At 38.2% G+C, this 13,071-nt stretch overlaps 1 long non-coding RNA gene across 1 annotated transcript; it reads left to right on the top strand.

Moving 5' to 3' along the window:
* The first annotated feature begins 791 nt into the window (after positions 1 to 791).
* LOC115989494 lies at positions 792 to 1,303 on the top strand. The gene is made up of 3 exons (XR_004091963.1): positions 792 to 905; positions 1,056 to 1,118; positions 1,252 to 1,303. It is a non-coding gene; the product is annotated as an uncharacterized LOC115989494 (long non-coding RNA).
* Positions 1,304 to 13,071: the final 11,768 nt, after the last annotated feature.

The raw sequence follows: 13,071 nt of genomic DNA, 5'->3' as shown, positions 1-13,071 counted from the left end.
TTATTAATTTTTCATTCTCTTCACTCTTAGTGAGGGTTTTAACAGATTTAATAACATTGCAACAAGAATCTCTACAACTAAGTTTAATATTAGGAGAATTAGAAGAATCATCAATAGATTGATAGCAAGAATCGGAAGAAGAAAGTCATCTTCTAAAGAATCAGACAAGTTGTTTGATTCAAGGATTCTGAATAATTCTTCTTGCACATTATCATCGACGCCGTTTCCTCGTAATTTCATCTTTATTTGTATAACTTTATTTTATAAAGAGTCAAAAAGAGGTCATCGATAATTCAGTGAGTGCTATGCTAAATTGATAACAGCAACATGTGGAAGGAAATCTGATTGGCTAACTAAAGACATGATGATAATAAAAATCCAATCCCATCGGTACAAACACAACACCACCGTGGAAAACGCCAACCAATGCCAATAATAGCGCGCCACTGAGTCAAAGTCAATTATTCAAAAACATTTCATTTCATATAACACACTCTGTCAGCGCTAATAAAAGCTGTTCCAATCCATACATAAACAACAACAACGATCATCTTCCTAACAAACTCACAATCAATCAATCTGAGCTTCTTCTTTTTCTTCAACAAAAAAGCAAAAAAGCAAAACCCTAGGTCTCTGTCTTTCTTTCGGAGCTATGATGGAAAGAGGGGTCACCTTGGAGGTCGGAAACGATGGCGTTGCGATCATTGCCTTTTATAATCCACCAGTGAACGCCTTAGCCATTCCAGCTCAGCTCACCCCGTGTTTCTTTTCTTTTCTTTTCTTTTTTCCCTTCAAAATGTGAAATAGTTTTGAGATTGTGTTGGTTTGTGCAGTTCTTGACGGTTTGCAGGAGATATTCGCCGAGGCCGTGAGGAGAGATGATGTGAAAGCTATCGTTTTGACTGGTAATGCTTTTTTTTTAATTATAATGGAAATCAATTCGGTTTTTATTGATTGTTTTGACTTTAATACGTTTTATTATATTGAGACTCGAAGAAGTTGAGAGTGATAGATAAGATAGGTGTGAAATTCTGATTTTTGTTTGATCATTGAAGGCAAAGGAGGGAGGTTTTCTGCTGGGTTTGACATTAATGTTTTCGAGAAGGTTCACCAGACTGGTACGCTTTTTATTTTTGACATACCCTGTTGTACAGTTGTTGAGTTATATAGAAAATGTGGATTTTTTTTTATCTTTTTTTACATTTTTGGGTTTTGTACTTGAGAATTCATTGCTGTATTTATTTTGTGCAGGCGATGCTTCAGTTATGCCTGATGTATCGATTTCTCTTGTGGTGCATCTTAGCAGGGTCGATCTCTCTTACTAATACACATAGAGAACAATGAGAGACCAGCGCAGAAGTAGTTGGCAAAAAGTCATGGTTTTTTATTATTGAAGATCAAATCAAGACATAGTATTATAATAAATTACCGAGACTCCTAATAGTTTAACCATTAGAAATTCCATAACTAGCTTAGCACTTGACCCTTAATAATATGGATAAAGATTAACAAGGGTAAGAGCAGTAGCAATTGCTTTCAAGTTCGCAGATTCCGTTAGCGTGGGGTCCGTAATCTCTCCGGCACGCTTGATTGCAAATGTTGTAATTGCATTAATTTATTTCCTTTTATTTTGTGGGATTTTATTGTATTGCGTTTGGTATTAAGTTGGTGAAGAATTAAGCATGCAATGAAGATTAGTGCAATTCCGCGACTAGCTCGCAAGAAGCTCATGACTAAAGTTTCCCGCAAAAAGGTCATGTAAGAAACACATGCTGGAAGCTAAAAATCAAGTGTCAGGCTGTATTTCGCGAGTACTTCGTGAGACAGGCCATCTTGCAAGGTATCTGTGAAACTCTCTATCTAGAGGATTTTAAGTGTGACTTTCTCACCCTTCACCCATACTATATATACCTTCATTACCTTAAAACGTAATAGGAGGCTATTTAGAGAGACAACCCTAGAAAGGTTTCTACAACACAACAAACCCATCTTTTAGAGAGAGAGAGCTACTCATCCTTTAGTGAGAAATCATTGTAGTCTCTTCTCTTTCCCTCTCCCATTGTCATATATTGAGAGGAGATTTGTACCAAAACACAACTCACACCTATTCAAAGTGTAGAGAGTGTTTTAGAGCTTGGAAAGTTTTGGGGATTTGCCAAAAGAAGCCAGTGAGGCTTGGCAGATGCGATCGGGTGGTATTGCGAGTTCCGGAAAGCTAGTGAAGACAAGACTCCGAGAAGTTCGTTGGTAGTAGGAGCTTGAAAGGCTCAAGTACATTGTGTAGACTAGGCTTGGAGGGTCTTTTGTTATTCGTGTACTCCAACTTATTCACTAGTGGATTGATTTTGACTTAAAGGATCGTGCAGAGGTTTTTCACCGAGTTCTTCGGTTTCATCTTCGATAACACATCTTGGTGTTATCTTGTATTTACATCTCTCTTCCCTACTCTTTAAACTTTCATTTTATTGTTGATTATGGATGAATTTGGCTTAGAGTAGTGTTATCAGTTCATTGCGCATATTTACTCTTGTTCTGCACTTTGTTTAAGTTAGAGTAAAAGTAATCTAGCTATAATTTTTAATTGGGGGTCTAAACAAGCTCTTGTGTTTTAGCACAAATCCGAGCTTTCACTTTCAAATAAAATATTTAAATGGTAAAATATATTACTATACAAAAAAAAAAATAATAATAATAAATGCTTATTAATAACTATTATAATTCTGAAATTTATTTTTTTATCTAAAAAAAATAGAGAGAATCATAATTTGTTCAAATTTCTTGTACATTGTACATGTTATTAAAACATATATAAAATCTAAGATGGGCTTTTAGTTGACTACATAATATTTGCAACATAAAATTTTGAGGCTCGCAAGTTTACACATCATGATTATCATAAATATTTGATTTTTATTAATTAGACAATTTCATATTTCATATTTACACACACACATGCAGAATATTACATCATCATGATGGGTCCACTAGGGGGAAGGTATAAGAATGAAGGAGGGGATGAGTGTGAGGGGATCGAAACATCATTTGGGGGAGAGAAACACAAGAGAAAATTAAGAAACTAGAACACAGTGCTTGTGAAAAGTGATCTAGCTCGAGACACCCAAAAGGGCACCTCAGTTATCTAATATTCCCCTCGAATAGTCTAATTTCTAGTAAATAACCACCACACAACCGTTCCGAACCATCATTCACTAGCCAGACTTCTTTTGGAATCTCTTGTTGTGGGCTAAACCCAGAACGAGATACAAATTAATTAGGGGTTCAAGCACAACGAGCCCAAAGTCATTGGAAAGAAACCACCACAATTGGTGCCATCTATGGGGTGGTTGGGCAGGAGATCTCCCCAGCTTGCCAATTCCCGATCACCTTCGGGAACTCCCCTTGAGAATTCTTGTTGGAATCAGGGAGGCACAAAATTAGCCTTACTTGACTTTAGCAAACTTTGAAGTAGTAGCTATGGATAGGTTATCACAATAGTTATATATTTTGTTTATATCATTGTGGGTGAGTTTTAAGCCGAATTGGTTATTTAGTTTGTCTACACACCCGACCACTTGGTAAAGGTTTGGTTGACAAAGCCTATAAAATCAAAGTAGTTGCATAAGGAGGGGACTAAAGGGGAACCTAACACCCCACTCTATCACGACAATTAAAGGAAAGAAAATTGCCCCTAGTACCCTTTGGTCAGCTATAGCCTCTTACGGACAGTATTCAATGAATACATTGTAAAGTTGTAATTTACAACTATGTGTTTTGTTGGTTTTTATTCCGTGCCAAATTTAATTGTAATTATGTTCAATCTTCTGTACCCTGTATTTCATATAGGATTTATTTGTAAGGGATGTGTGTGAGAGAGAGAAGGTATGAAGACTCAAGGCATTGAAGACTGAAGTGTTTTTATGGGTAGCTCACGAGTACGCATCCCGCGAAGTGATGCATGTGCCCTGCACATGACTGGAATGCGAAGAGTCAAGACAGGATGGAGACAGCTGGTTTTCGCGAGTATCTTGCGGGTAAGGTCTTCCTGCGAGACACCCGCGAAACATTTTGTCTTGTCAGACTGTCATTTTTGATACACACTTTCTGTACCTACACTATTTATACCCACATTACCCACAGATGTTGAGGAGTGCTTCTGAAAGAAAACCCTAGCCACAAACCTTGAGAATTAAAGATTGTTATATCCACAATTCTCTACACAATTGCTTGTGAATTAAAGATTGTTATACCCATTGAGAAGTTGATAGCCCAAACACTTACCACACCCTTTCAGAGTGTTCAGTGAGATTTTGGTTCTACTGAGAAACATTGGAAGAAGCCAAGCTTTGGCAGATGCAATCGGGCGTATTGCGAGATCCGGAGAGCTAGACAAGACACAGTTCTGAGAAGCCTTGTTAGAGTAGGAACTTGGAGGACTTAGGTCCATCGGGTAAATTAGGCTTGGAGGGTCTCTTGCTAACCCATGTATCCCAACTAATTGTCTAGTGGATCAATTACTGCATAGAGGGCAGTAGAGAGGTTTTACGCCGAGTACTTCGGTTTTCTCTTTGATAACACATCAGCGTGTTATCTTGTGTCTGCATTCTTCTTCCCTACTCTTTTAGCTTTCATATTACTGCTGTGTTATATTGAATATGGCTTAGAGTAGTTTGTTTGTTTATTCGCTCACATTTATTCTATTTCGCATTTAGTATAAGTTAGAGTAAAATCTATCGAGCCGTAATTTTTAAATTAGGGGGTCTAAACAGCTCTTATGTTTTAACACATTTTTTAGCATTCATACATCGTAAGGAATATTGTACCTGGCCTTAAAGGCCAAAACAGCCTTAAGAGTGTTTACTTGCCTAGCAAACCTCATTACTATACTAGAGAAAATACAATGAAAGGGGTAAGGATACTTACAGAGGAATTGGCGGACGTTCTCAAGGTGAGTGGCTCTCTAAGCAAAGAAAGGTAAGGGAGCAACTGTAGACACCTCATTTTGTGCCCCTTACGACATGAACCCCCATTCCACAATGATAATAACACTAGGAGGTCTAGGGCTAATCTAGGTTCTAGCTATGAAAATACTTTAGTTGAGAGATGCTTTTGAAGAGATAAAAATCCTTACAAAACCCTAATGGTACGTACGCAACCTTGAGCCTGCATATGCATTCTTAACTCTTGCGGCGTGCATGGCCATAAGCTTGCGTACGCTACTAGAGTTACGTAAACCCTGTAAGACAAGTATTTTACAAAATCTTGGCAGAGGCAATCCCACATTGCTTGGAATCGCGTCCACCCCTTCTTTTTTGACACTATAAAAGGTCCCTTGACCTTTTTCCCAAGATATAGAGAATCTACTTCAAAAAAGTGATTCAAAGAGAAGCTTTTTACCTCAAAAAGCATCTTAAACTAAAGTTTCTTGGCTAGGACTTATTTTAGTCCAAAGCCTTCTGGTTAAACTTACTAACCCTCTAGTTATTTTGTTTGTAGATTGACTGAGGAGAACGGTCAAAATCAAGTTCTAAAAAGCTTCTTGTGTGAGGTATTTGTCCTTACTTTTATCTCTTTATTTGTTAGTTTTTATCCTGTTTTATTGCTTTAAGATCTTTCTGTTGTTTAGGTTTGTTATCTGTCTACTTAGGAAGCATCCTAGGTTGTTTAGATTAGATTTTGATTGGTGTATGCTTGCAAGTTTCTGGGCAAGTTTGCATACACAGGCTCATGCCTACGTACGCAGCCTTATGTCCATGCATACGTAGGCATTTGTATGTGTATGGAGGTTCGAGCCTAGAAACTTAGATTTGTTTTCTTCTATGTTTTGTTCAATTAAATGCATGTCTTAGGTTCTGTTTAATTCTTTTTTCACATGTTTTAGGTCATGGGACAATAGTATAACATGTTTTAATCCCTCTTGGCTAGAATTGTATGATTAGAGTTTATGAATGATAAACCATCATGAACATGAACTTGCATTGATGCATGGGTGTTGTAATGTAGTAAGGTAAGTAAGATAAGTCATGCATATTACATGGACATGCATTTTGGTTGGTTGGCATGAGTTGCTTGATGAACTTGGAATATTGTTTGGTTGATAATGCCATGCTATGTTTGAGGTATGCTTGATGATTATAGTTTGTTGATGCTACTACCTTGTAAAACTTTTGCTACCCTTGAGTAATAATGAATGAATGCCATGATAGATGAATGCTAGGGTTTTTAGGACAATATGCCATGATTTTATATTTAGATTCAGGTTAGTGTGTGTGAGTCTAGATAGCCTATTAGAAGGCCCTTCGATGGTGTAAACACTCAATTTTGCACCCATGATTTAATCAATGAAAATGACTTAAATAACCATCCATGTATCCCAAAAATCATGATTGCATTACATACATCAATTTATTCTTGTACTACATGCATCAATTTGTCTTTGCATTACATGCATTAATTCATTCATTGCATACTATAAAAATGATCTTGAGATTCTAACAATCATAATGGTGTGTCCGGTTTCCAAATCGGACCATCGCATCGACAACACATGATTAAATTAATTCTGATTGACTAAGCAATTAAAATTAATTAAATAATTTTGTGATTGTTTGATAATTAGCGTTTAAAATAGGGATGCATGCATAGGAATAAAATGGATGGTTGGATAACAATAAAATTGTGGATAATTTGAACTTTATCAAGATTTATTTTAGGGTATTTATCTACAAGATAATTATTCTTGAAAAAGCCTGAATTATCTAGAAAAGAGATTAAAAAAGAATCATAGACTAAGGATGAAAACACATCTATTGGATTTGATAGCATATATTGGATTTTATGCTATCAGTTGCAAGGAATAGAGACAGAGCCCTTACTTTTGTGATAGACTACCAGCGAAGCAAACCAAAATCAGCGTCTAAGGGAGAAAGGCTAAGCGAGGCGGAGACGGAGCAACAGAGCGAGAGGGGGTGACGGCAACGAAGCAAGAGGGAATGAGAGTAAGCGACGGCGACAGAGCTAGAGGGAATGAGAGTGAGCGATGGCGATGGAGAGTGAAAGTGAGAGGGAATGAGACTGAGAGCGACGGCGACAGAGCGAGAGGGAATGAGACTGAGAGTGAGACACTGAGTGATGTGTTTTGAACTTGAGTTTTTGAGTGCGATCTATGTTTTGATGAACATGTGGAGGGCCGAAAGGAAATCGAGTTCAAAAGACTCGTTTTCCATTTAAACTCAATCGAGTCCAATAAACTCGATTTCTTGGTCTATGTGGAGACTTTGTCCGCCTCAGTTGCTTGCAAAATGTTAAAATCGAGTACAATATAGTCGATTTATAACCCCAAAATCAACTCCTTCGGTCTCAATTTGTTAGATACCAAAACAGTTTCAAACCTTGGTTAACTAATAAAATAGTTTGGATTTTATAGTTATTTTAAAATATATATATATATATATATATATGTAATAGGCAAAAAATATATATTAAATTCCAGGTAGGCCCAGACACTGTTGCGACACATCGGATATGTCCCGGGCATGAAAGGGGGTTAAAAAAAATATATATATATATATATATATATATGTATATATATTATATATATATATATAAATAAAATAAAAAGGAGAACACCAGGATTTTGAAATCTGGCACAATACTCACCATCATCATGTTAAAGGAAGCAGATATCAAGTAAAAAACTATAATACTATCATCGTCTTCTTCTTTTTCTCTCGCCGAAACTACTGCAGCCACCATCGCCATCTGCACTTGCTTGGTTTCTCTTTTCACAGTTGCTTTTTCGTTTGATCTCATGAGGCAGTCAACTTGCTTTTCTGTTTGATTTTGACAAAAGTTGAAGCGCTATTTACTCTTTGTGGCCAACGTCATGTTCTTTTGTTTTTAGGTCAGGTGATTTTTACTCTTTATTTCATGGGCTTGTTAATTCCATGACCATGAGCATATTGGGCGGGCAAATGGGCTGGGCATATATAGGGACTGGATTCTTTGCAAATTATTTTCAAACAAATCCCTATTATTTTAATTTGAAAATTTTATTGTTATTATTTAATTTTAAAACTTAAAATAAACATAAATTATATCCAAAAATATTTAAAATATATTTAAAAATAAATATTAATTAATTAATGTTGAGGGCCATTTGTGAGAATCCAGGTGAAAAGAAAGAAAGCCCAATAACAAGGACAACAAAAAATTGACAAAGCGAACAACAAATCTTTTATGTATATATATATATATATATATAATAAATGCTTATTAATAACTATTATAATTCTGAAATTTATTTTTTTATCTAAAAAAAATAGAGAGAATCATAATTTGTTCAAATTTCTTGTACATTGTACATGTTATTAAAACATATATAAAATCTAAGATGGGCTTTTAGTTGACTACATAATATTTGCAATGTAAAATTTTGAGGCTCACAAGTTTACACATCATGATTTTCATAAATATTTGATTTTTATTAATTAGACAGTTTCAAATTTCATATTAACACACACATGCAGAATATTACATCATCATGATGGGTCCACTAGGGGGAAGGTATAAGAATGAAGGAGGGGGTGAGTGTGAGGGGATCAGAACATAATTTTGGGGAGAGAAACACGAGAGAAAATTAAGAAACTAGAACACAGTACTTGGGAAAAGTGATCTAGCTCGGGACACCCAAAAGGGCACCTCAGTTATCTAATATTCCCCTCAAATAGTCTAATTTCTAGCAAATAACCATCACACAACTATTCCAAACCATCATTCACTAGCCAGACTTCTTTTGGGATCTCCCGTTGTGGGCTAAACCTAGAACAAAATACAAATTAATTGGGGGTTCAAGCACAGCGAGCCTAAAATCATTGGAAAGAAACCACCACAATTGGTGCCATCTATGGGGTGGTTGGGTAGGAGATCTCCCTAGCTTGCTAGTTCCCCGCCACCTTTAGGAACTCCCTTGGGAATTCTTGTTGGAATCAGGGAGGCACAAAATTAGCCTTACTCGACTTTGGAAAACTTTGAAGTAGTAGCTATGGATAGGCTATCACAACAGTTATATACTTAGTTTATATCATGGTGGGTGAGTTTTAAGTCGAACTAGATATTTAGTCTGTCTACACACCCGACCACTTGGTAAAGGTTTGGTTGACACTAGTCAAGACTAAGCCTATAAAATCAAAGTAGTTGCACAAGAAGGGGACTAAAGGGGAACCTAACACCCCACTCTATCACGACAATCAAAGGAAAGAAAATTGCCCCTAGTACCCTTTGGTCAACTATAGCCTCTTACGGATAGTATTCAATGAATACATTGTAAAGTTGTAATTCACAACTATGTGTTTTGTTGGCTTTTATTCTGTGCCAAATTTGATTGTAATTATGTTCAATCTTTTGTACCCTGTATTTCATGTGGGATTTATTTGTAAGGGATGTGTGTGTGAGAGAGAAGGTGTGAAGACTCAAGGCATTGAAGACTAAAGTGTTTTCGCGGGTAACTTGCGAGTAAGCATCCTATAAAGTGATGCATGTGCCCTGCACATGACTGGAATGCAAAGAGTCAAGACAGGATGGAGACAGCTGGTTTTCGCGAGTATCTCGTGGGTAAGGCCTTCCCGCACCCGCAAGACACCCGCGAAACATTCTGTTTTGCCAAACTGTCATTTCTGATACACACTTTCTGTACCTACACTATTTATACCCACATTACCCACAAATATTGAGGAATGCTTCTAAGAGAAAACCCTAGCCATAAACCTTGAGAATTAAAGATTGTTATACCCACAATTCTCTACACAATTACTTGTGGATTTTCCTCAACTCATACCTCTCCATTTCTATACCATTGAAAGGTTGATAGCCCAAACACTTACCACACCCTTTCAAAGTGTTCAGTGAGGTTTTGGTGCTACTGGGTAGTATTAGAAGAAGCCAGGCTTTGGCGGATGCAATCAGGCGTATTGCGAGATCCGGAGAGCTAGACAAGACACAGTTCCGAGAAATCTTATTGGAGTAGGAGTTTGGAGGGCTTAGGTGCATCGAGTAGATTAGGCTTAGAGGGCCTCTTGCTAACCCATGTATCCTAACTAATTGTCTAGTGGATCAATTACCACTTGGAGGGCAATGGAAAGGTTTTACGTCGAGTACTTCGGTTTCCTCTTTAATAACACATCGGTGTGTTATCTTGTGTTTACATTCTTCTTCCCTACTTTTTAAGCTTTCATATTACTGCTATGTTATAGTGAATATGGCTTAGAGTAGTTTGTTTATTTACTGGCATTTACTCTATTACGCACTTAGTATAAGTTAGAGTAAAATAAGTTAGAGTAAAATCTATCGAGCCGTAATTTTTAAGATATGATAATAACAATAAAATAAAATACTTTAAAATCTTTATTGAGGTAAACAGATAATTCCTACTTAAGAAAATGATAATCACAGTTCAACAACAATTATTTTATAAGAAAAGTAAGGGGAACAAGTGGGTAATATATGAGTTGATTGAAAGAAGAAATAAATTAGATCAAGTTTGATCCGTCGGACCAAAACCAAAAAGGGAAGAACACCTCTTCTCAAAGTGAATAATCTCTCAGGGAGATCCTGTCGTAGAAATTAGTCACTTTGAGGGAAGCGGATCTGAATTGTTAGTACACAAGAACACCCTTTGTTTCCGGTAGAGAGCAAGATTTTGAGAGGGAGAGAGGGAATCAACCTATTGGTCCATGTCTGCCGTTCTAACTCTCTCTCTTTTTTCTTTCATTCTTTTCTAATATTCTCATTTTCTTATCTTTTCTGTTTCTTAACCTTTGTTTTCTATTCCCTGATTTTCAAGTTTCCAATACTGTGGTGCTTGTTATCCCCCTTTCCTGTACATGGCAAGGGCCTCTTTATAGTGTCTGCTGTGGCCGAATTTTACTATTTTAGCTCTTAACCACCTTCATCTAGTATGGGTGTACCTGCCAACCACCACTGGTCTGTCTTTGTGCCACCCCTCATCACCAAACAAAAGAAAGCTATTTCGTTTGTTTGTCTGCCGTGGCACCCTTTCCTGCTACGGTGTGGGTGCCTTTTCTCTCTTTATCCCTCATGGCATGCACCTAGTGGTTCCAGCTCAGCTTTGTCCCTTTGGGTGGTATATCATCCCAGCAGGACACTTCCCTTAAAAGAGCCCTAGCAAGAACCTCAATATAGGTTTTACCTTCTCCCCACCGCCAAACCATGCCCTTTTACCTTTGACCCATGACCTCACCATGTCCTATATTGGTTGGGTACAGGCTGGTGAGGTCTGGGCCTTACGCGTGCCTCTCTTCCATGTATGTCCAAAATTTTCCTGCTGCTCATGCATCTGCCGTGGTTAGCCTGCACAGTCTGCCGTCCGTTCTTAACCATTTTCTGGTTTCCCTTTCCTTTATGGCTTGCCCTATTCGGGGCTGGGCTTTGCTTTTTTTTTTTTTTTTTTTAGCCCACCCTTTTTCCCGCTACCATCTCTTGTTATACCACTCTATCATTCCTGTCGTGAAGTTGTTTTGCTCAATTTGGTTGGGCCTCTTTGGGCCTGCCATTTATTCTTCTCCTAATGGCCTAGAAAGGCCATTGGTTCTTTTGTTATATCACTGGTGGGCTCCTGTGTCCCATTTGTTTTTCCTTGGGCATCCCGGGCTCATTTGCTTCCTTTGGGCTTCCTCGGTCATTTTCTTAACTTTGCATTATCATGGGCTTTTATTGAATTCTTTGGGCTTCCACGTCCCAATTACATCATTTCTCATCCTTGGGGTTCATGGGCTTGCCATTAACCCCTTACTTTCTTTGCTTTCATCACTTTGGGCCTACCGTGGCCCATTCTCACTTTTCCACATCATATACTGCCCATAGTTAGCTTCTTCTCTCTTTCTGGGCTCCTTTAAGCCCATTTACTTCCTCAAGGCCCGTTTGTTTATCTCATGGGCCTGTGATTCATTATTCCTGCTGCTTGGGCTTAATGAGTTTTCTATCCGTTTGCCAACTTCTTTTTGTCCGTGTTGCTAGGCTTCTCCCTTCCACTTGGGCTTCTGAAATGGCCATTAACATTTAGCCCCCTAAACATATGAAGTGTTCCTGTGGTTCATATGTGAATAAAAACTTCTCTGCCCCTTCCTTCTTTCTAGAACTCTCTTTCCATTTTCCCTTTCTTCTTTGTTTCCTCTTCCTCAAACACCCCATACATCTTCTTCGATCAAATTCTTGCATAATGACATCGGCGAAAAGCCAAAGCTCCTCCCACCATAAAGGAAAAGAAGTTATCTCCAATCCTCCCACCACACATAGTGTAGACGAGGAGGTGGTGTACTCTGAGTCGGACCATTCCGACGAGGAAGAAACGGAGCGTGACCCAGACAGTGAGTGTGCTCCACTTATTGATCCCTAGTACGATGTTTATCCCCATTTCCCAAAGATTCCCAGCGATTATGCGCTGCCTCCGCCAGGCCTTGTGTGGCTCGCTCTTTGCTAGTGAAATATGGACATTTCTTGGGCTCCGTTGCCAGGGCACTTTGCTCCCCGTGCCCATCAATTTTGAGTTTGGGTCGGGTACCGCCTTGGGTTGGAGAGAGTGGGTGGACAATGAGTTATCTGACACCAACTTCATGGAGTTGTTACAATGGGCTCGTGTTTTGAAAGTCATAGTTTCATCTCACTGCTTGTCCAACTTCCGGGACCTCTTCAAACTTCGTCACTTGGTTTGCCGGTGGTTTACCACCAACCATACCTTTTTCTTTTCTTGCGGTGAGGTCTTCATGACCTTTGAAGATTTGGCCAACCAATTACTTCTGCCCATCCTTGGAGACATCGATCCTGCCACCTTAGAGCTTTCCCTGAAGGAAGAAGTCGTGGAAGCTGAGTTGAAGAAAAGGATGAGCGAGAACGCCAAGTTGTCTTACTGGGTTAGTTCTTCTTCTAAATTTTCTGAGTCTGCCTGTCGTGTGGCCTTTGTTATGTTTTGGCTTTGCAAGTTTGTTTTTGGGTCCCACCCGCATTACATCGTGAAACCTTTATATTTCCATTTAGCCATTAAGATTTCTATTGGGGTTA

The sequence above is a fragment of the Quercus lobata genome, chromosome 5 (genome assembly GCF_001633185.2).
Source record: "Quercus lobata isolate SW786 chromosome 5, ValleyOak3.0 Primary Assembly, whole genome shotgun sequence".
NCBI classification, from domain to species: domain Eukaryota; kingdom Viridiplantae; phylum Streptophyta; class Magnoliopsida; order Fagales; family Fagaceae; genus Quercus; species Quercus lobata.
Note: the sequence above shows the minus strand (reverse complement) of the source record. Positions and strands in the feature narration are given on the sequence as shown.